The sequence below is a fragment of the Aythya fuligula genome, chromosome 1, assembly GCF_009819795.1.
Source record: "Aythya fuligula isolate bAytFul2 chromosome 1, bAytFul2.pri, whole genome shotgun sequence".
Lineage (NCBI taxonomy): Eukaryota > Metazoa > Chordata > Aves > Anseriformes > Anatidae > Aythya > Aythya fuligula.
The window spans coordinates 66,816,883-66,840,335 of NC_045559.1; the positions used below are offsets into that span (position 1 = coordinate 66,816,883).

At 40.7% G+C, this 23,453-nt stretch overlaps 1 protein-coding gene across 3 annotated transcripts in view; it reads right to left on the minus strand.

The window, feature by feature from the left end:
• EPS8 (epidermal growth factor receptor pathway substrate 8) overlaps positions 1-20,221 on the minus strand; it is a 132,084-nt gene extending 111,863 nt beyond the window's left edge. For 2 of the 3 annotated variants that reach the window (XM_032191338.1, XM_032191321.1), the window contains exon 1: positions 19,564-19,747. The gene's annotated coding sequence lies outside the window, so the exon portion shown is untranslated. Of the gene's footprint in view, positions 1-19,563; positions 19,748-20,117 lie in introns of those variants that run through there. The other variant, XM_032191330.1, reaches the window with a different exon arrangement.
• Between the last annotated feature and the right edge of the window lie 3,232 nt (positions 20,222-23,453).

A 23,453-nucleotide genomic window follows, 5' to 3' on the forward strand; every position in this document is an offset into this window, starting at 1 on the left:
CAGGAGGGGAAAAAAAAAAAAAAAAAAAAGTCTGCAAATCATACTTTTCCCCTTTGAAAGCTCTTACAATACCCATTATGTTCCACATTATGCAAGACTAGAAAAGAAGGAGCAGGCTATGGGCAAATATTTTCAGCTAAATTTGCATGAAGGAAGGGAAATATCTTCAGCTTTACATAGTTACTCTCAATCAGTGTCCCTGGGATATATATACCTGTTCTACCTAACTGAATGGTTATTTGCATTCAAGTCAGGACTGAGATGCAAAGCATCAGTAGCAGATTTCCAGTTATAACCATGCAAAATATTACTCCACATTCAACCATGAAAGATCATAAAAGTAAGGAAAAAAGAACTGTGGACATGCACAATAACCCCTTCATCCTAGCTATTTGCCCTACCTGGAGGTAAGTACTAGCACTGTATTTTGAAATTGTATTCACAGAGGCTTACAGAGAACAAGTTATCTATAGCTTCTATGTTGGCAGTAGAGTTGGTTTGGAAACATGTCTCAGCACAAGTCCTCAGGTCACCACCCTGAACTTCTTTGTATCTCTAGCCTTGAGCAACTTCAACTTGTTTACTAAAACTGGCTCAAACAAAAAACCACAACAAAACAAAAATAACCCCCCAAATCTGTAGGAGAATATTCTCCAAGGGCAAAGAAGAACTGGCAGCGTTAGCTGAGAAACAGATCTCCCTCTGTGCTTCTGTGATTATCTGTGACCAAAAAAAAAATAAAAAGGAAAAAAAAAAAAAAAAAAAGATGATGATGAATCACCTCAAGATATCCTGGCATATGGAAGATACAGTTTTCTTCTCCCTGACTTGGGAAAGTAACTTCTTACTTATCAAAAAGTTACGGAAATCCCACCAGAAGCGGGACCAAAAGGAAGTCTGTGCTCAAGAAAGCTCCATCTGCTCTTTATTTTTTACCCCAAAGGCACCACAGCCATCACTCAATGCTGCAAACAAACTGATGATGAGAAGTAGGTAATAGGAAGCTATCAGTTGGAACTGGATTAATATTTACAGATATCCCAACAAACAAAAATAATTATATATCCTGAAGAAGTTGAACTTAACAAGTTAACAGGATCTGACTATGTTAAGAAAGAGTCTTACAAGTAATTTTTGGCCTTACTAGTTAGGCTGGCATGTTTGCACACAAAGTACACCTACAATCAACAACTGAGATTGCTGTCCCTCCCAAACCTTCTTCTCTTACCCAAACTCTCTACTATGTGAGAGCCCCTCTACAAACAGCTCACATATGGTGGTAAACCCCTTAGCCAGAATCTCTTTTTTTTTTTTTTTTAAAAAAAAAAGGCTCCAGAGTAATTCAATACAGCTGCAAGCTGCTCAGAGAGGCACCCAGCCCATCATCTGCGATCTGGCCTCTGCTCTGCTCTGTTGAGTGCTTGGGGCACAGACGTGGTTGGCCCACAGCCCTACCGCAGAGTGAATGTGAAAACACCACCCGAAGTAAGACAGAACATCTTACACAGGAGAAGAAAGAGAGCAGCCATCACATTCCTGCGTGTGGGAGGTGCCTGCATCTTAAAAGAGAAGCCTCTTTTGATTAAAACTTTGCAAAAGAGCATAACAATGAAAGAGGAGGGAACTATTCTTACTAGCTAACAACAAAGCATTTACACAACAGTTTCTAACACTCCAACCCCCCCAAGGTTCCTCCTTTCCTTTAAGTACACAGACATTCCCTTTCAACAGCTCTCAGCACAGGAAAGGGGCAATGAAGAACACTTCAGAGGCACCCTGGACAAGGTCCAGCCTCCAAGGCACCAACTCCAGCAGGAGCCCCCAACCCTGAGGTGCTGCAGAAGGAAGTGTTGGCCCAGCTGGGCACAGGACACCAGCTGATGTCCGTCTGCTGCACCTGGAAAGTGCCAGAGCAGCGGCCCTGGTCACGGCATGGAGAGAGGACGAAGACACATGAGGCGGGCAGACAGAGTGAGGAGATACTTAACATACCCAACATGACTTTTTATTGGAGTTGGGAGACTTAACGCATTTCATGAGGAGGAGAAAATTAAATGAAATAGGCATACCTAACTCAAGTCCCAAATGGGATGTATAGTGCCCAGTTACCATAGCAACTTTCTTTTCAGGTTCCAGGACAAATCAGGGTTTCTGATGCTCTGTACTACTGCAATTGTGAGCACAAAATGGACAAGATAACTACTGTTACCTATCTAATAACTGCATCATTATTTCAAATGCCTGAAAAACAAAGCAAAACAAAAAATTTACTATGCTTAAGATCAAAAACACACTCTTGTTTCCCTGAAGGTCAAAAGCAAGCACTATGTGCAACAGATATTCAAAAACTGAAAATCCCAAAAGTTGTCCAAAAAGTCATCAGGGAGAACAAGATGGTCCTTGTGAACTAAAAGTTTTACGCGTAGCACATGTCTAATAGATAAAAGCACACTCTTAGAGTTTTAAACTCAGAAGAGTTTAAAAAATATGTAATGCGCAATGCCACACAACCTCAAGGGCAGATCAGGCAAGATCCTTCTTTAAGATCAAGTCACTAATTCACACAGGAAACGTGACTTTACTTGGAAGAGATCCCACATTCTCTAGTTAGCATTACTGCTTTAATAAGGGAATATTGCAGTTTTTATCTAAGCCAAAGCCTCGCTACTGTGTTACAGAAACAAATTTTGTTTTGACTCTTATCCCAACCAGTGAGTTGCAGACTGCTTGCTACATAAAAATGTCTTTCTTTATACTTTATAAGCATTTCTGTGAATGTCTACCTCCGTTATTTATACTGTGTCTTTTGGAAATTCCTCATATATTTTTCAACTGACTCAACATTTCCGTTTATTTAATGTTCAAACCTTTAGTGTTGATTTTAGTAATTGTTCCAAAGCATCCTCATGTTACCAATGGATGAAAATTCATACTATTCTTTTAAATACAGTTGTGATACTGAAGTGTAGCAGCTGTAAAAAAAAATAAAATAAATAAAATTAAGAAAGAAAAAAAGCGCTGACAAAGTTTGCCTTCCTTTGGAATAAACGGGGAAAAAAAATCTATCTAGTTATCATCACAGAGAAAAAAAAGCTGATGTTCCTGTAAGCTGTGAGTCACTGAGTTTTTTGGTCTTGTTTTTAATTTATTTTAAAGGAATCTTAACAGCTTTTTCTTTTTTCTTTTCTTCAGGAAATTTAAGGGTTGCAAAACTTCCTTTTCCTCCCAATAGTATTATCTGTCAAGAGAGGAAAGTCTCCAACTCGATGCATCAGAGGTTAGCAGAACTGTAAGCTTACTTTAGAAAGCCTGATAGTTTAACAGACAGCCACAAGCCATCTATTACAGAGAAATAAATGTGTTGTTGAGAGGCAGTCTTAAATAAATCCATTAGGAGCATTTAGTTTGTCCTGTCACCATCAACTTGACAGTCACCTTTGCATTCTCTATTAGCCATCAGTTTCAGACAAGATTGGTGTATTTCTGCTGCAGTTTGAACTCTACTTATGGGAAAAGGAAAAGGTTAAACCAGGATTTGGTTATTCTTATAATTTAAGTTCTATTTTACTGACTGGTAAACATTTCAGAGTGTATGTTCTTTGCAGGTTGCAGAGATGTTAAACAGTGTTGTAACCACGTGGCATTGTCAGTATTAAGACTCATCTACAGCTAAATGAGAGGAAAGAAGAGAAAAAGAAAGAAAGGAAATATCTATATAAAATCACATTTTGCCAGGTCACTTCTACAGTTTCAGGAACATAAGTTGTTCATTTTAGCACATCACTAGTCTCAAATGGTGAAAGTACTGTCAGCCAAAATGCTCCTCATACAAGCAAGCTCTGGGCTTGTATTTAGCCACAGGAGTGCCTAAATAGACCAAAACAATCTCTGCTCAGGGAATGTATTTAGACATAAAAAACTGGAAGAATAATGAATAAATTAAAACATGGTTTTGCATGGTACAGCCTTGTGAGAAGAGCAGTGGCAGTGCTATGCCACTAGTTACAGCCCCAGACATCCAGGTTCTCCTTTTGTCTCTTTCTGCTCTTTTGGCTCTCAGCCTGTTTAGATAAGAAAAGCAATTGTGTGCCAGCAATGTTTGTACATCCCAAGCACTTCAGATCGTCTAAAGATAGATGGAGGGTTGTGGCAATCATTCTCCAGGTTTGTATTTAAAGAAGAAAAACATTTTGCATGCCTTCATTGCATGCATGGACTATCAAGAATCATAGCAGAGGTTCAACTTTTAGTCAGAAAGTTACTTATCTCATTTCTCAAATGCTCATTTTCCCCCCTCAGAATGAGTGTTCACAACTTAAGACTCCTCCTTAGAGCACGATTTAATATCTTCCATGGTGTAATCTTCAGCTGAAGCACTGAATTACTGTATTAAACTTTTATAATCAAACACAGAATTTTCTTGAATTGCCCAAAATGCTACAACCTTCTTCTAGTGACCTGTAGGCAAAGTATCCAACACCCCCTTGAGCTGCAGTGCAGCTTTCACCCCCAGTTGTCCAAGCTCTCATGAATACAGTCCCATCTTCATTTACACGTGGGAGCAACATTTGAATTTGAATGCTAGTGCCTAGAGTTTCATCTGTGTTAGATGAACCACCATATCCATTTCCAACACTAATAAGTTTAAATGAGTAGTGACAGTTTCCAGTCATGCAGAAACACAGGCAGACTCAGATGTCATTCTCAAAATGGTAGCTGACTTCGGAGACAGGATCACAATCAAATTGCCAAAATAGATATCTGTTTTTAAGTGACTCATTAAAATCCATGGCAGATCAAAGAGCCTGATAGCAGTAAGATTATTGGGGGTGGGAAGGAGGTATATTTCACATGTTAGCAAACATGTTAGAATCCCCAAGAAGAGAAAGCAATTTTAGTTTTAAACATAAGTACTTGCCTTTGTGAAGAAAGCCAAGTTATTGTTAATTCAAGATAAAAATCATGCTACTGGAGGTCTGCCAGTTCATTGTTTTCACAAAACTTAGCATACTGAACTAAATATGACAGAAGAATCCCGGTGCTTTGCAGAAGAGGGACAGAAACCACCAGCTCTAGTTTCCTGAGTGGCAGTACTGACACTCCTCACACCAGACCTCTGTTTGCTACTGCCATCACAGCCCCACCTGATATCATGGCTGGGAAATGTGATTTGCTAGGCCAGTGGGACAGTCATTGCCTTTTTCATTGTCTGGTAGCTAACAATAGGGGCTTCAGCCAGTCCAAAACCTCTGCATACTGTAATAGATAGATAGATAGATAGATAGATAGATAGATAGATAGATAGATAGAGAAAGATAGATATATAAATCTTCTGCTCCAACCATAAAGTAGATGCCATAAAAAAAAAAAAAAAAAAAAACACGAAAATTCCTCAGTGATGTACTTCCCATTTAGCTGCTAGCCTTTAAACAGGTAAGTCTAGGAAAGAATTGATTGAAAGCAAATTCAAGGGCTTCTTGATACAAGACCTTGAGGGTTCTCCTAAGTCTCAGTCATGTACACTGCTCATTCCCCAGTCAACAGCTCTGTTTTCTTACTCCTTACTTCACTCACCACACACCTACATCTACGGTGCCAATACTGAAATCATGACAGATGATTATTTGGTTTCTCAAGCAACTGGAAATTGTGACAGACTGCAATGGAAAAGAAGTTAGAGAAGTTTACAGAGAATAGAATAGAATAGAATAGAATAGAATAGAATAGAATAGAATAGAATAGAATAGAATAGAATAGAATAGAATAGAATAGAATAGAATAGAATAGAATAGAATAGAATAGAATAGAATAGGTTTGTGGCAATACTGCATAGTAACATTGAGAATAACCTGCCACACCTCATTTATTAGCTTCATAAATTTCACTTTGCCAATCTTACACACAAACAATCTCAGTTTTTTATAAAATGAGCAGCCTCAAAACAGAGAGGTTAATTTTCGCATTATTTCACCAGGGTATAGGAAGTACATGGAATATGCTATTTTTCAATTAACACCTACATCAATCTCTGAAATCTACATCTGAACAGAATAAAGTCAGAATCAACCTATATGAAACATTACAGAACTTTCAGCCTCCCTTCACTATATGGTTTGAAGATGGAAAGCGCTTTAAGACTTCGTTGTAGTTTATACCTCAGTGACTTACCAACAAAATAAAATAGTACCCGAGGACTGCAGAAAAACATGAAGAAATATTAAGGAGAAACAAGGGAGACCATTATGTAGTTTTAGATCTTCTCTCAAACTCTAATCTGATAAACAGAGTTTTTCTTGGTTTATTTCCTTTTGCATCTGGAGTTAAGATGTTGCCCAGCACAACTCTTGTGAAAAATAGTGCTCATTTAAAATAGCACACACTTCAAACAAAAGTCACTACTCACACTAGAATGAAAAGACAGACAAAAAAAAAAAAAAAGACAAATTCTTTTACATTGTTCACATATTATTTACATATTACATATTTACATATTACACAAGATTCTATTTATAAAATAATTTAGATTTTTCTTGGGTTTTGTTCTTGGTTTTGTATTGCTTTTGGTGTTTTTTTTTCCTATTTGAGATTTTAGACCTTAATCTCACAAGCATTTAATAGCAGGCATAAAGACTAGTTACACCATTACTATCACTGGAACAAATACTTACAGATCAGAATTTTCATTCTGAATTACCCCTCTTCCCCCTCATTTGAGGGCAACTCCTTTGTGAACACCACCACCAAGCTTTAACTTTTCCAACAGGACTGAAGAATGCATTGAAATTGGTCAAGGTAGGTCTTAGGAAACTCTTGGTAAGTTTTGAAACAAAAGATTTCTGCTCAATACATCCAAAGAATGAGGGGGAGAAGACTTTTTGCCAAGCTACAAACATTTCAATACTACTGTACACCAGACCCTACACTTTATCAGATTCGCAGTACATGAATTGTATTGTTTTCTGGAAATTATTAACTGCTGAAGACATATCTACACAACCAGATGTGTTTTCCTAGAAAACACACTAGCTCTAGATGAAAAAAAATATATACATGCAGCTGTTGTAAAATGGGAAAGAAACTGAAAAACTATCTGTGAAGCATTTATATACAAACAGTCTTAAAGGCATAAATGAGAAAAAGCAAGAGAGGGTAAACGCCCTGCATTTTTTTTGTCCTTCCTAAGCAAAGATTCACTGCATTTCTCTAAGCTCTAGAGGGGTAATGTGTCCAGAGTGAAGACTGCAAATTTAGACCAAGAATGTTAATCACACATGGTTTATAATCAGTACAGCACCACCATCCCAACACCAATGAAAAACCATTTCTCTACCACAAAAACAACCCCAAGCTTGAGATCTGCATCATTTTAAGGTCATTTCATTCCTGAAGACATACAGCTACCACAGGGAAAAAACAGGGGAATATCTGGAAGTCGACATTATTTCTGTAAGTCATCATGGCAACAGCACCGCCTCAGAACATTTCCTCATTACTGGAAGCCGGAGTCCCATGCAGGGCAGACAAGCTGTGAGCGTGTAAAGAGCAAGGTCATATCTAAAATTACTATTCACTTTTTACATCTTAGAGAAATCATTGCAGTAAAACTCTGTGAAGGAGGTTTTAAGACCAAGCTGGACTTGCATCAGTTGTGACACATTCCCACAGTCATCGTGCATTCAATTTACTAAACTGCCCGAAGTAACATCTGCGATTTTTTTTCAATATCAGTCATAAAGAAAATATGACTATGGAGAAAAAATGTTATTGCTGCCATTATTGAGAATATGAGGACAGCACCCATCTGGACATCTGAGTCACGGTACGACACCATCTCTATGGTCTAGGAGGTAGAAAGGTCCAGATTGTCAAATCTGCTAAGGTGGTGAGGTTCCTGTTTATTTCCAGCACTTCCACAGATATTTCCCACAGGGCAATATAGCCTGTAACCCTTAGAAAATGTTTTCCAGCCAAATGTCTTAGCCAGTTATGTGAGCCAAAAATGATTATGCACATAAGTATATGATTATGCACATAAGTATATAGCGGTTCAGAAAGTGATCTGAGCTTATACAACTTATACAGTCAAGCATGGATAGAAAGAAGGACAGGCTCCAAGATCATCTGCTTTTAGCCTATGAGGTTTTGACTGAAAGGTCTATATGCAGAAGTGGAAATCTGTACTGCACCTCCTATGTGCCAAAAATATAAAAATACAAACAACAGTATCTAGGGAGTAGCACCGCATTCTGGCATTCACACAATTCAAACACAGAACTGCTAGAAATTCACTAATGTACTTAGAGAAAAATACCAATATTTGCCAGAGGCAGGCAGCTTACATTATTGTGTCTATCATGGACAAAAAGGAAGGACAGGAAATCTTGTTTTATATTTTCCTACCAGAAATAGAAGGGCAGAAACTTTCCTCCTTCATATACTCTGGAGGTCAAACTAAATGATGTAATGATCCCTTGTGGCCTTAAACAGGTTTTATAGATTATATGACTTAAAAATAGACATTATGTTTAAATAATAAAATTCTCTTGAAATCGAGTGCCTAGTACAACAAGCCTCCAGTCACTTGCTACGATCTGAAAAAGCTAACACAACAGAACTAGGTAGATATTCTGAAATTGTAATTTTATCCCACTGACTCCATCTGCCTGAAATATAAGCAGTGTGTACTATCTTCTACACAGTCTGCATTACCAGGTGCAGGATTGCAGAAAAGCACACAGCGGGCATGTCTATGGTGCAGACACCACACCCAGGTTCAGGTACCAGACAGGGTTTAGCTGTGGCACCAAGAATCTCTGTCCTCAGCCAAGAGGCATGGAGACAAAAGTATCCCATGCAACTGTAGCCCCTTTCCTGCACTGGAGAAGTACAATTAAAATCCCCTTGGGTACGCCTACACTGTCATGATATCTCTGCTGTAGGCATTCCTGTGAACAACTTCATTCAAAGCCTGTTACCATACAATAATTGTGAGAGGTCATGCTGTCCTGGTTCAAGAAGGGATCTGAATTCATTACATGCGCCAATGTGTGTGTTACCTTTTTGCTTCATTTCCAAGTACAAGGCCAACAGAGGAATTACAGAAGAGAGGTGCTGTCATCTCAGCAGTACAGTGACTGCATGTCAGCTACACCATTGTTTGACTGGTCACAAGCACAATATAACACAGAAAAGCTCCCCATTTTGTATGGACGGCCTGCAAGTCCACTGGAAATCATTTAATTTTGTGAGTGAGTGAGTACACAAACCATCAGAGTTGGATTGCTTTGCTCATATGCTTTGACAATGACAATTTCATTTTATTTATTAAGATAATTCATAAAGCACCATCAAATGCAGTGTAGAATCTCTTACAACCACATTCTAGCAATGCAAGATCTCACTGAAGCACACCATTAATTCCTTGACAGTTAGGGAATGAGCCAAATACTTTGTGCAAATGAAGAATTAGTGAGGTTTCAACATACACATTTCCTTGCATTTAAAATGTGCAAGGACTGAACCTTATTAAAACAGAATTTCATATTAGACTTTAAAATGATGGCCCCTTAGGCAGATTTTCTATACTTCAAAAGATAGCTATTATACTACTACATGTTACAGTCTAGGATAACAGAAAAAGAAATTCCTATCAAATTGCTATACTACTGTATGCAGGGGGCATAAAATAGTTGCTCTTCCCTGCAGCCCTCAGAAAAACACAGACTTCTCTTCAAAGTGGAATATCACCAGTCTCACACGATAAAGAGAGAAAAACTTTAATACAATACTTTGAATTTAATTCCACTTCACCATCGAAAATATTTTGAGCAATTAAAGCAGTATGCTCCAAAATTCTGTGAACCTGCCAGCCAACATCTGGCACTCCTTTGGGGCCTCAGGGTTACATGGCCTACCCCTATGCTCCTGTTTCTCTGTAAAAGGAGTTATCAGTTGTTACCAGAAGTAATCAGTTTATGGATGTTTCTGAAATAAGATTTCCCTAAATGTACAGAATATAGAAGAAGGCTGGTGCCTTTTCTTCTTGCTTTTTAATGGTGTTCAGAGCTGTCTGAAAATTTGCATACACAGGATCATAAAGGACTAAGTCATTTTCCTACTTTGCATCATTTCTGTCAGCCACTAGGAAGTGATGCTGCCCATGATCCAGATTCACGTGACCTCTTTAATATGTTAACTCATCCAGGTCTTCATAATTACAACTGATCCAGAAACTACTGGGAAACATCCCTAGCACTTTAAATAAGCACCGTATTAGACACTAACGTATGACTAATAAATGATCATTTGTTACAGACATTTTGGTGACCCAACTTAGTGAAGCGGAGTTCACTAAAAATCACCCAAAATAAGTAACAACAATATTAAATGGAAATCTCAAAATCAGCAATTAAGAACGCTGAAAGAACTCACAGAATGTGTTGTGTTCTTCCAAACTTTTCCATCTTATCTCAAATGTTTATAGTAAAAAGAACAGAGACATTTTCTCCAAAGCACAATCACTACCAATCCTACCCAACATTCCAGCAGCACAAGATGCTTCTTATAACTCGACCAAGTAATCCCCTCAGATCTTCAGGATATGATAGCAAAATAATTATCCCCCCTCAGTGTTCCTTTGTTATTATTCTATTTTTTTCTTATCCTTGTTACTTCAGACAGAAAGGACTAGGAGAGTCTACCATCAATTCACCAAACAGAATTCCCCTGAATTTGTTTTCTTTTAGGTTTAAGTTTTACAATTTAATTGTATGTTAGAGAAATATCTAATAATTTTCCACCCAGCTAAAACCGTGCCCCACTATGGCTTCAGTTTAATTATTCCCCTTTCCATTTTACTAGCTAGAAGAAAAATTAATCTACCTTCAAGCCTGTTGGAATCAATCTTCTTTTCTCTTTCTCACAATTTATAAGTCAGAGGCTTAAAAAGTGTTCATATCCTCTTTTAACAAGCTGGTTATGTGAGATAAGCACAAGAACATTAATAAAAATAGCTCAGCATTAAGTCATGGATGTTTTACAAAAGTAAACCTAAAAAAAAAAAAAAAAAACAGAAGAAACCCACTAAAGGCTAATTGTGATTTATACCGCATCTCTTTCCCTATACTACCAGTTATCAATCATGTCTAAAAGATCTCTTCTTTTACACACAAACATCATGGACACAACTGCTTCTGGCTCATTTCTAATCAGCTCAGACGCTGCACAGCATAGACCACCCCCGAGTCAGCCCTGAGACGTGCAAACACTCATGCTGCAGAAGACGTTTCATTCTTTCCCAGTTATGGACTTTAACTTTTCTTTTCCTTTTAAATAAGTCCTTCACAAAGATTTCATAGCTGGAAGCCCAGCTTCTCCCACCTCAGCTCTCCCACATGTTGTACCTCAGTAGAGTCTGCACCATCACTTTCACGAACCACCCTCAATGTCCACATTGTTCAGCCTGCTCCCCTGTGAGCGGAACACTAGACACAGTGTGAACAGATGATGTCAGAGCATGTGGAAAGCTTGCAAGATTTCATGAAAAATATGTTCCAGAATGCAAACTTGATTGAAAAAGGAAATATGTGAAGTGGCACCCTATGCACTAACTTCAGGGTGGGCTACCTTGTCAAATATTTTGAACGTTTCGTTTCCTGCATTGTACAATGGAAGCGGAAGGACTCTCAGGATCCCAATAATAATGCAAACCAATCCACTGCTAGAGCAAGGATAATACAACCACTAGCATTGACACTTTTATTACTGCAATTACTATGAAGCAGCTGGTGGTAATAATAATAATACTTAGCATTTATACGATGCTTTACATCTTCAAAAGGCTGTGTAAACATTTGCTAATTAAGCCTCCCAGAGAGACAGTTTTTTTTTTTCAGTTTTATAAATAGGAAAACTGAGGCAGAGAGACAAAACAGCTGTCTCCAACATTAAGATCTTGAGATGATGTTAAAAAGGGGAGTAGACATCTCTATGGATGAAAAGAACAAAGAACTTTTGGAGTTATAGAAGTACTGCTTAAAATACCCAAAGAATGTGATGGGACATAAACCTTCATGCTCTGTCACTACACCTTCTCCAATAAAAATAAGAAAACATTTTCCCAGGGAAGACGTGCTTCACTGCTGCCAGCTGCTCAAAGCTGCTTGCCACTGCGGAGCATGAAATGCTGGACTAAACAGGCCAGTAGGACCATCACATCTGCCAAACCCCCAGCCTAGAAGATCAACTCCCTCTGAAAAATAGAACCATTGATAAACTGCCCAAAACTGCTACTTCAATCAATCATCATCAAGACTGCCTCAAAAGCAACTCGCCCTCTGTGGCTGTGTTCTGCACAGTCACAGTTTAAAAAACATACAAACGTATTTTCTTTCTTTCACAGCAATATTTAACTTCTTAGATTAAAGTCAGAAACGCTGTAAATACTAAGTAGAAATGGACAAATGCCACTGCTTAGTGAAGGCATTTCTGATTAGGTCTTCCATTCATATTCAGTAAGACATCAATTGAACAGATTTTTCATGTGTATATTAGACACCTCGCTCACATACAGAAACAAAATGCCTACACACACTAACACCTCCTATTCAGGTATTGAGCTCTAGAGCAGCTTGAAATGAGCTTAAAATTATTGCCTAGACAAAATACAGCATTAAACCATTAGAGAATACGTTACTTTTAAAGCCATATCCTACAAAGACTTGATAATCCATGCAATTTCAAATATGAACCATCCCACTGATATCAATGAATCTGAAATGTACTTCAGAAGACACTGAAATACAGATTAATGGCACAAATGGACACAATTGGGAAAAAAAGAAATGGTTTGTGAGAAAGGAACAGCTTTGTTGCAAGCAGTGGTGGGAAGTGCATTATGCAAAGCAGACAAGAAGCACTACACACAACTGAAGGTGAAAGTAAAACAAAAAGGGTAGGGAAACCTTATGGGATAAATAAAGAATCATGAAGAAATAAAACAGGAGATTAAAGTTATATCAGACTCAAGAGCAGGATGGACCACACTATGGAAGATGGCGGAGAAACATGGTTTGAGCAAGCACGGAAGTATGGAAAACCTTAAGAGCTAACTCAAGGGCTGAGTTGAGCTGGGAGAACATGGACCAAAGCAGAAGGCAAAGTTCAAAATGCGTCACTGCTTTAGCACCGGAGCAGGAACAGAAGGAAAACAGTGACTACAACAGAGAAGCTGTGTTTGTTTCTCGTCAGTGGTAGGACATTCATCATATAGGTGATTTACTTAATGGACGGTAAGGTACAAAGTCCAGATTCCTCACTCTGTCCTGTCCTCTGTGAGTGGAACAGCACTAAGAGGCTAATCATCAGTTAGCCCAGAGTTAATTAGCTATAAAGAAGTTTGCAGCTGAAGTAGGAACAGACAGGATCCTCCTACCTCCCGGTCCTCTGCCTTAACGCCTGGACAGTTCTCTATCCCTTATACAGGAAGAGAAGGAAATAAAAGAGATGAAACATTACACTAAGGTTATCACAGCATGGGAAAGAATGTAAAGCAATAAATAACAATAGAAGTGGAGAAGAGAATAAGCAATGGGAAAAACAAGCCTGAGATGACACTGAAATTAAAGTAGAAAAATATGTATTTAAATACACAGCCTGCCACCAAATTCTAAATGAGAACCACACGTGTATATTTATATCTCCAACTGCAGGCAATATAATGCAGTCACATGCTTCTCAAGACACGTTGTGCAAAGCTGTACATTACTTTAGAGGCCTATCTATATGTGGTTGACTTCTCCATTTTTAAAATGGCATGGAAGATCATCAGGCTGTATTTTATTACAACTTGGTATCACAAACTTCTCACAACGTAATTCAATTCCATGGCACAGCTATTGCCATATTATTGTAATATGCACTGACACTGAAGAACTGAAAAAGGGACATGAATGTCTCATGCTCTGAACAAAGGTCTTAAATTCCCATGATAGGTATAATAAAAATATTTGTAATGTACAGGTTTATGACATACAATGGGAATTTCAAAGGCACTGAACTCTTACTAATGCCTGTATCAATCAAATATCTACCCCCCTGAAACACTGTTACATTATTTATGTATTGGAAAAAACATGCTTTCTCAACACTAATTACTGCAAATTATATTTTACACTGGAAACAAAGAGGTTATTGACTAAGGAAATCGAGAAGATGACACATAAAACATACTGTGTAAGCAAGCAAAAAGAAAAAAAAAAAAAGCAGTGGCACTGCAAAAAGAGAAAGTACATCAGAACTATGAGAAGAGTTCTTCATCTTCACAAGAAAAGCATTCAGATTTATTCAGAGAATTAATGTTAAACCCTCTCAACCACTCCATAATGAAAGAAAGTGCTCATTTACCAAGGTTCATATTTCACATGCAAGACAAACCACTAGGACCATTAAGTGAACAAAACACAGTAATGCCAAATTCCACCTAAAGTGATAACTTTGATAAGATCGGGATAATCTTGTATCTCACCTTGCATCTGCAAGTATGAAAGAACAAACCCACTTCTCTGATCTCATGTATATCTCCTGTTTTTTCGATCAAGTTTTAAGCAGCTAATTTGGGAGGTATGTTACATATCGTTTCCCTTTCCTAATGGCTCTGGACCTGTTTTAATGAAGAGTGAAAAAGTACTGCTAACATCTGACTTTCAGCTTCTTTTTGCACATGAGCCAATTTCTAGAAGAAGAGGGGGAGGAGAAGGGAGTACTGATGGGAGAAGCAGCAAGTCTAGTGCCTGCTTTTCTACTTGGTCAAATCTTAAAAATGCTTTTACATGCCGGAGCAGAAATCAAAGTAATACACAAATCCCCATGAGTCATCCTTTTATTTTCCAGATATAAAAAAAATAATAATAATAAATCCTAAGCTACAGAAATAAGACTTACAATGATTGTCCTGCAGTAAGTGAAGTCTGAAACACTCAGGAGATATGGTAAATTCTACCTCCCTGCTCCAAAATCAGCCATGGCAGCTTCACAATTAAGCCAGCTGAACTCAGCTCCTCTGTGCTCACGGGACACTTAAAAGTCAGATATGCCCTTACCTGCAATGGTAATCTATAACATCCATAAAATCTCTAAATGGATTTTGGATTATTAAAAGATAAATCTATCTTGCATCAAATCAACACATTCTTGAAAAGATGAAGAAAAAAAAAAAAAAAAAGAAAAAAAAAAGGACAAGTTACCTGTATGAAGCCAGCTTGGAGTTATAATATCCACAACACCTATACTCACTCAACAAATACCATTCTTAAAATACATTTCCTAAATGTTCTGTGGAAACATTAAAGGTTTCACAGTATTCCAGAACAACAGGTTCATCATTTCACAACCCACAGTTTTATTAGAGAACATTGCAATTTCTTTTGCTGGTCAAATAGCTTCACTCAGTTTGGCATTAAAAACAAATGCAACTGGAATCCCCTGTCACACCATTAGTAACAAAGATGCCCATTATGCATCAGAACATTACACAACAGAAAACGCTACAGAAATGCATAACTTTATGCAAGATGTACAAATTCCACGCAAATTACTACTGATAAACCTTTGAAGTTAGAGACATCTGCTCACTATGTCCATCCAAAATGCATAAGGTTGCTAGAGTCTATTCAGAAAATGACAGAGGTAATAAATGCAAACAGAGTAATTTGTAATTTGCTATTTCCACTTCAGATCTCATTCCTGCAGAGAGTCACAGCATGAGTAACTTTAATTGCATAGATAGTGGCATAGAAAGGGAAGGGAAGAAAGAGTTGAATGTGTTCAACTAGTAGCATTCAAGGCCCTGAGCTGGCTTATACGGAGAAATTTTACTGGAAGTTAAATTAGTGAATAAAATTAAGCAATGTGTTAGTAAATGTGGGCTCGTAGATACACCTCAAAATGAAAAATGGTCTTCAAAAGCTAATTCTAACAATGTTTGTATTTTTAACTGAGTAATTTTTTACCCCCTCAACGTCTATTACGTGCTATTGAGAGGGAAAAAAAATAAATCACAAAATAGTGAAGGTTTCTTCTTCCCACATCCCCATGATCCTTCCAAGAAACCTGTGAATAAGCTCACATAGGAACAAGCAAAATGATACAGAATCACTAAAGTACCAAATGCTACAAAAGACACCATGTCTCATCTTCCTCTTTCAGTGAATTGAGAGTTCTGTTTAGTAAACACCTGTGCAAATCCAAGTAGTCTCACTGACTGAGATTAAACTTTACTGGATACGTAGGTTTGTGTACATGCATAACAGCGGGAAATCCAGCAGCCCCCCATGACCATAGTAACAGCTGAAATTCCCACCAAAAATAAAATTCAAATGACAACTATCATATAACTTGATACCCAAGATGGGAAACTGAAATTTCTAGGTGTCAGGGTTAAATCAAGGTATGTACGAAACTACGAGAAAATCATGTGTTGGATGCATAAATAAACAGATGAAGCAGAGTCTAATTCTGGAGTTGAGATAAAATGGCAGCTGTGACAACCCTTACTGGAAGCAGGAACTCTAGTTTCTGCAAATGCAGAGCATTTAATACTGGAAAAACTAGAGAACTAGCTCTGAAATCAACGTATTTGCCTCTTATTCATTTTTTTTTCTCCCACTCTGAATATTCAGAGAGTATTTCTGAATATTCAGATATACAGATATCTGTATCTGTACTGATAGTTTAGTTACCAGCAGTATTTTTAGTGACTTACAGTTTTAGCAGGTGCTCAGTAAGTATTGCCCTAGCTTCAGCAAAAGCCATATTTCAGACATCAGACTGCTCTCTGTACCACAAAATAAATACAGAGGCTTCTTCAAAATCAGTTCAAAGCCACCCAGTCACAGTGTGTTGATTAGCCTTTTTGGGACCCCAGCTCAGGACTAGAATAATGAAAATCCTGAATGCCTATAGACAAAGGAGACACAGAACCAGATGCTGTTAAACGAAAAAGCAAGAAGAAATCTTGATTTAAAAGGATATATGAGAATCAATCCTATCCATATGTGGAAAACGCACACACAAGCAAAGCACCTTTCCAATTCTCTTTGAATGGAGGTAACAGGATTGGGCTGTGCACACTGTACCATAAGGTACACAGCTCTGAGATGTTAAATGTCTTTTCTTTCTGGCTACCAGCCATGCAGCAAAGAAAGAAGAGGTTCTACTGTGCTCCAGATTTTGGAGGGTTCAAAGACCAAAAGCTTCCATTTTTCCATCTGGCATGGTTGAAAGCTGCTTCTTTAAGGAAATCTCCCACCTTCGACCAGTCATTCGCTGTTCTAGAAGACAGGCTGACACAGCAATTAGGAGTATGAGAGAGGTGCTAGACACTGAAATCAAAGTTAACTAGCACTTTCTTAGTGCAGCCTTTATTGTGTGGACTTCGAGTCTTCTGTTATGCCACTACCATAGTTGAAGAGAAAAGTTCATACATACTCAATCTATTTTGACCCTCAGGGCACCAATTATTTAACTTCAGATGTTTAGGTTTTAATAAGCTTTCATGCACAGGGGGAATAAATACAGCAGTTAACGTGAGTGATTTGCCATTTACAACTAGAATATGACCAGAAAGAAAATCAATCATATTTCATGAATTTAGTTGTCACCAGGTGGAAAGCTTTTGCATTTTTTTAAGTCTGTGCACTTCACAAGAGAAGTATCTTTAGATCAATCTTGGACTGTGTGTTACTGCTGCGTATAGCCAGGCACCTACTCGCTTCCTTATGGGGTTGTCACCTCCCTCCAATTACACCTAATGAGATGCTCTGGGTGCTTTCAAAATTACATGCAACCAAAAACATTTATTCTGAGCTTAAAGAACGTGTAACTGAATACCACAGCCACTGTGAGTATGTGACAATACAAGTATTGTCCAAAGCCGGTTATATTTCCACAGCCTCCCCCAGCCAGAGCAAACAGCAGCCCCGGTCTGCTCCCATAGACCTTTGAGCACAGTATCTTGTTACCTGAAGACACCTGTATGCTAATAACACTACACTTGCCGTGAACTGCGAATTGAGCCACGATACGCTGCGTCTCCCTTGCATCTTGGAAACCCTGTAAGCTCTTCACAGTCCCTGCCACCGGGAGAAAACGAGGAACTAATTTTAGGGCTGGTCTAGGAGAGGCCTCTTGTCAAAGGACTCTGGTTGCAGCATTTCCACTGGTATTCCATGGGAAGAAGACTGCTCACACAGTGCTGATTCTGTATTTCCAGTTGCTAATGACAAAAATGGTCATATTTATGTTCTTCCATGTAAGCAATTTTTGTAGCTGACATACAGACATTTCACAATCACAAAAGAGAAGAAAGATGGTCAATAGGAAGGGTGGAGGACCATATTATTTTATGACAAAAGGAAGGAGAAGCTGTATTAAAACACGGTCTGCACTGCAAAGAAATCCGAGATCCATCATTTGGTTAATATTTCAGCAGACACAACCTAGAGCAATAATATTTTTATCTTCAGTACTTCACTTGAAGTAAACAAACAGATGCCACCAAAGGTCATACTGCTGCATGTCTATAACCCGCGGGGTGCAAGAGCCATGAGCTAAGACAAAACACAGCTCTGGGGTGGGAGAGTTGGTTTGCAAAAAAATATCCTTAAGAAAAACTCTTCCACTCGTTCTCCTGTTGTCTACTCCTAGCTGGCTTCAGGCTAGGGTTTCATGGAGGATGCAGTCCCTTGCTGTTGTTGATGGACATAATCCAGCCCTACAGAGGTTGCAGGGGGTATGGAGCACCATATATCACCTTTTGAAATGCCACAAACCTGTTTTCCACCATGCACCCGGGTCACCCTTAGTGTACTAGTGCAATGTGGACAGAAGCGCACACCATGGCGATGAGAGGAGTGGAAGGAGGAAGAATGCCAGGGAAAGTTAGCAGAGAGAGCAAGAATGGACTGAACAGCCGAGAAGGCAGCCGGCAGGGCAGAGCACCAAAGCAACACGGGCACACACCGCTGGATTATCCCACCCGACAGCTGCTCCTCGCCACCCACCACCAACACACGCCACCTCGGGAAAAAACACCTTAGACTCCGGAAAAATGGGCGAGCGGCGGGGAGAGCCGGGCTGGCCACCTGGGAGGAGGTGAGGAGGGAGGTGGCGGAGCTCGGGGGCACGGCCGGAGACCCTCCCCGGGGGACAAGGTGCGCGCAGGTGGCACACCGCCGGGGGAAAGCGCCCGTGCGCATCTCCGCGGGGACCCCCGCAGGTGTACGCGGGGAAGCGCTGCGGCCGAGGCTCCATCCCCTGCTCCCAAAGCGTTGTCCTGAGCTCGCCCGGGGGACTCGGGGGCAGTTTCCCACTGAGGAGGACGGGCGGCAGCAGCAGCCCCAGCGGCACCTGGAGGAGGCTGGGGCAAGCGCCCAGCACCTCGCTCGCCATGTTACGAGCCCAGAATAAAGAGGGTTGAGGCAGAATAAAAGAGAGGGGGCAGAATAAAGAGGGGTGGGGGGCGCCGACACCGGGGCCAAGGCAATCCCCTCCCCGCCAGACCCTTACCTTCCGCGGGCGCCTTCCTCCCGCTCGAGGCGACGCGGCGGCCGGTGGGGGGATCCGGGAGGGATTCGGGGGAGATCCAGGAGGGATCTGGGGGAGATCCGGGGTGCTCCCCGCCGCCGCCGGCCGGGGGCAGGGGCGGCAGGCGCGGACAAAGTGCCCGAGCGGCGCGGGGAGGGCGCCGGGCAGCGGGAGCAGCCGCGCAGCGGAGCGGAGCGGAGCGATGCCGAGCTCCCTCTGCCGGCCCGCCGCCCCGCCCCGGCCCCGGCCACGGCCCCAGCCCCGGTCCCGGCCCCGGTCCTGGCCCCGGTCCCAGCCCCCGGCCGGGGCGGGCCCGCGGAGGGCAGCGCGGAGCCCGGCGGTGGCGGTGCGCGGCCGCCCGCCGAGCCCCTGCTGCTTCGTCGCCCTGTCGAGGTTTGCTGGTCAGTTGCAAAACGCCGGTGTACTTTACTTAGAGCACCTCCCCGGACCCGGGATGAGATGGGTGAGTTGCTTAAAACGATCTAAAGCATTTACCGAAAAAAAAAAAAAAAAAAAAAGCCACGCACAAAACCTACCCAGACTCCAAAGCAAAATCCCCGAAGATGTAGGTGTCTCTAAACCGACTGTAGAACGAGTCGGCTACACGAACAAAAGTCTCCCGTCCTCAATGGAAATCCCGGATGAAATCTCCCAGCTGTTTATGTTGTTTCCATCTGGCACCGCATCGCTCCCGGCCCTGACAATTTGCACGTGTCTTTCGCTCTGCAGGGGGGAATAGTCCCGTGCACAGATACTCCTGGTGTGCTGACAGGTAGCCAAAGCCCTGACACTACGTTGGTGCCACGTTCATGACTTTTATAATGAGCCATTTGCACCACTATGATCAGGCTAGTCCTTAAGAATGTCAATTTTCACTGATTTCACTTTCAAGTAACTTTCTGTCTTTTGTGACTCCATAGAGAAGCTGGAAAACAAATTTTTCGACTGCATCAAACACACAAACAAAAGAATGACCCCCCCTTCAGGTAGCATATAAGATAGCTAACCTAGTTTTTTGAGGTTCAGTTCCTGGTTTTTGATACCGTGGAACTGGCTTGCAAGGCTTAAAAACCTGTTTAGTTATGTTCCCAGGTCTGCTTCCAGGTTTCTCCAAGATCCCTTACAAAGAGCAAAATTAAGAAGTCCGGTCTCTGAAGGTCTGAACCATCCATACAGCCATTTGCAGGATTGAGGCACGGTTATTGAAACATAGCAACAGGTCCTTTATGCTGCAATGTTTCTCTGATTGCCAGCCCTCCTCAAAAAAAAAACACATGGAAGAAGTATAAACTAGTGAAAGAGCATCTGCTTTCTACAATTTCCACTTAGTTCCAAGAAATGAGACTTGGCAGGTCCTTGCATTTTATAACACTCCATGACTCATTTGCAGAGGCAGGTGAAGTCAGAGCCATCGCTGCCAGAGTCATGCCCCTGACGGCTTCTCCAGCAAAGACACCGGTTTTCCCAAACACTTTCTCAAAAAGGCGAAAGGAAAATATTTCTCGGCTACTGTTTGCAGTGGTTTGGTTGCTGATACTCTTCTAAAGCAATGCTAGCTCATGCTTGACCTGGGGCTGTTTGGCAAATCTTCCTGAGAATAAGACCTGAGTGCTGCATACTGTGTTATTTCACCAGGCTCCTGGGCTGGTTCAGAGACAAAGGCAGTGGGCAGCACGCAGGCGTGAGGCTTACTGCGGGCTGCAATGAACCAGGTAAGAGACAGTAACCAGAGCCTGCGGATCAGGCAGGAGAGGTGGGGCCTCAGCCCGCAGTCGTTTGGGAGTTCACCTCAACCCAGCTTCAAAAAACCCAGGAGAAAAAGCAAAGCAGTTCAGCCAGCTTCTCCTTCCTAGCTCTGAACTCGAAAAGCCCCTTGTAGCACTGGGTCTTCTCCTGATGGCTCTGTCCCTGCTACTTTTTCTGGTCCAGAGGGCTCTCCAGGAAGCAGGAAAGAGAAAAAAGAACTTTAGTGAAGTTATGGGGGTGGGGAGGGAGGATTGAAGCAGCTTTCGTGCACCTAAACAGGGAATGAGTGCATAGATACCCTCCACTTATCTTGGTAACAGGAAGTCTGTTTCCAACAGACCTTCAAACCTTCAGAAATCAGGTTATGGAGAGGTCACCTCGGTCATTCGTGTGAATGAGCACTCACAGGAGCACTGACATCTGAACTGACATTTCCAAACTATTGATACCAATCACCACACACAGCCTCCCTAGGTAAATAATAGCAATTTACACAGAGAAGTGCTCACCCCATTGACAAAGGACAGAAAAAAAATGCAGGAGATCACTGTGGGTTGCTTATTTTTATTTGGGAAGAAAATATTTAAAGGGAACAGAAAAAAAATCAACAGGAAACTGGGAAGGAAGTGGGGCTTGAGGGCGAGAAAAGGGAAACCAGAAGAATAAATGGAAGACAGAAAGATTTGTGGAAGGATGAATTCAGCTTCTGTACCTACCTAGAACACGCAGTTTACATGTTCACCAGGGTGTGTGCAAGAGGCGTGGGCATTTATTAAAAAGTTTCGATATAATTATGAAGCTCGTAACACTGAAGGTAGGAAACCAGAGCATGGTAACGCAGGGGCTGAAGAAGACATTTCACAAGTGTTTTTCTGGTTGGGGAAAAGACAAAATATGCCAAGAAATTTCCTCCTGTTATAGAGCAGCCTAAAGATACTTTCCAGCTGGGGACCTGCAGAACGGTTTACCCAGAGCGAGTGGCTTCCACGGGGGGCTGGGAGCCTCCTTCCCACCCGAAATTCAGCCCCACAGCCACTCGCCCCACCACAGCTGGTGGCCATCTCCTTCATGTGCGTCTATACAACTGAAGGCGTGTAGACAATAGACCTGTGCATGCAGGGGGAGAGCCATTATTCAGGCTGTACAGAAAATAGATGGGCAGGTATTCAAATGCTACATGCCGGCTGCAGCAAGCCTGGGGATTTTAGATTAACCTCTGGATATCGGGATTTCCACTGTTGTTGAAAACGGACCCTGCTGTAACCATAGAGTTTTCAGGAGAGAAATACACAAAGCAAGCCTGATTCTTCTCTTGATTTTAAGGCACAAGCCTACGGTGAGAAACGAGCAAAGTGTTCCTGGTTTAGGATCATACAAATGTGAGCTTAATGCAGAATAACCCACAGCAAGAGAGAGAAACAAAAGAGACTGGCTAGCAGTCTGTGTTCCTCCATTCTTTGTGCTGCTGAAAAAACATGGAAAAGAAAAAAGAAATCCCAAATGGGAAGACTATTTATTTACTGCTTAGGTACTTAGGTAAAACTATAGAAGACTGTTTGTATTAAGGCTGACCACGGTACCATCTAGAACACAATGCAGGCCGGGACAGATAAGAATAAGTACAGAGATTCTTCTAGTCCCCAAATTGTCTACAATCTGATCGGGAGTTTCCTTGGGGTGTGTCTGTTTCTAAAATATTATGTTTAAATGTGTCATCCTTTGTGCCATAAAAATATTTTTAGAGCTGTAGTAAGTCTATAAATAGGAGTAGTAAATCTATCTGTAACATAACAGCCTCAAAACTGGTGAGGCTGATTTGGTCTAAACATGCTGGGAAGATTCTGTAAACTTCTAAATAAATTAGGAACAGAAGTTTTGCTATCCAAAAACTAGCTTTGGGCAAACACTCTGATTTGTAGTGGTGTTTTGTTTTATTTTATTTATTGCCAGGAAAATTGAATATAAAATAAAATTATAAAAAGCCCTCCTCTCTCCCCATGGACATTAAGAACTTGTTAATTCATTCCTTTATTGTAAGACTTGTGCTTTGTTGATTAAAATTAAATTACAGAGTTACTTGTAGAGAAGGTTGGTTCAGCAAAATGAAGCAAAGCAGAGAACTCTCC